Source organism: Buceros rhinoceros, unplaced genomic scaffold (assembly GCF_000710305.1).
Source record: "Buceros rhinoceros silvestris isolate BGI_N320 unplaced genomic scaffold, ASM71030v1 scaffold25233, whole genome shotgun sequence".
NCBI lineage: Eukaryota > Metazoa > Chordata > Aves > Bucerotiformes > Bucerotidae > Buceros > Buceros rhinoceros.
The window spans coordinates 24,763-25,276 of NW_010403391.1; the positions used below are offsets into that span (position 1 = coordinate 24,763).

Genomic DNA, 514 nt, shown 5'->3' on the forward strand with positions numbered 1-514 from the left:
GTGGCGGGACCAGCCCTTTCTGCCCCCCAAGAGCTCGCAGTATGAATCAGCTGCAGGTGCACCCCAGAGTGGTGCCGTCAGACATCCTGAACTACACACTTCTAAAACTGGGGAGGAGGTTTTGCCTTTTTTTTTGGTGGTTTTTTTTTTACTGTTAGCACTGAGAGAGGCTTGTGCAGCAACTAGATGCTGATCATGACTTTCTGCCCCCCAAGAGCTCGCAGTATGAATCAGCTGCAGGTGCACCCCAGAGTGGTGCCGTCAGACATCCTGAACTACACACTTCTAAAACTGGGGAGGAGGTTTTGCCTTTTTTTTTGGTGGTTTTTTTTTTACTGTTAGCACTGAGAGAGGCTTGTGCAGCAACTAGATGCTGATCATGAATACGGACGGGGTCTCCCTCTCCTAACTAGCACAGAAAGAGCGACGCAGCATTGAAGAACCCCTCTATTTTAAGAGGAAAAGATGTTTTTTGCTTAAAAAAAAAGAAATCAGTTACCACAACGAAGACATC

At 47.1% G+C, this 514-nt stretch overlaps 1 protein-coding gene across 1 annotated transcript in view; it reads right to left on the reverse strand.

Annotated features, from left to right (window-relative positions):
• The window catches only part of LOC104490688 (homeobox protein Nkx-3.1-like), a 13,809-nt gene that overhangs the window by 10,413 nt on the left and 2,882 nt on the right, over positions 1 to 514 (reverse strand). The gene's annotated exons all lie outside the window — the stretch shown is intronic.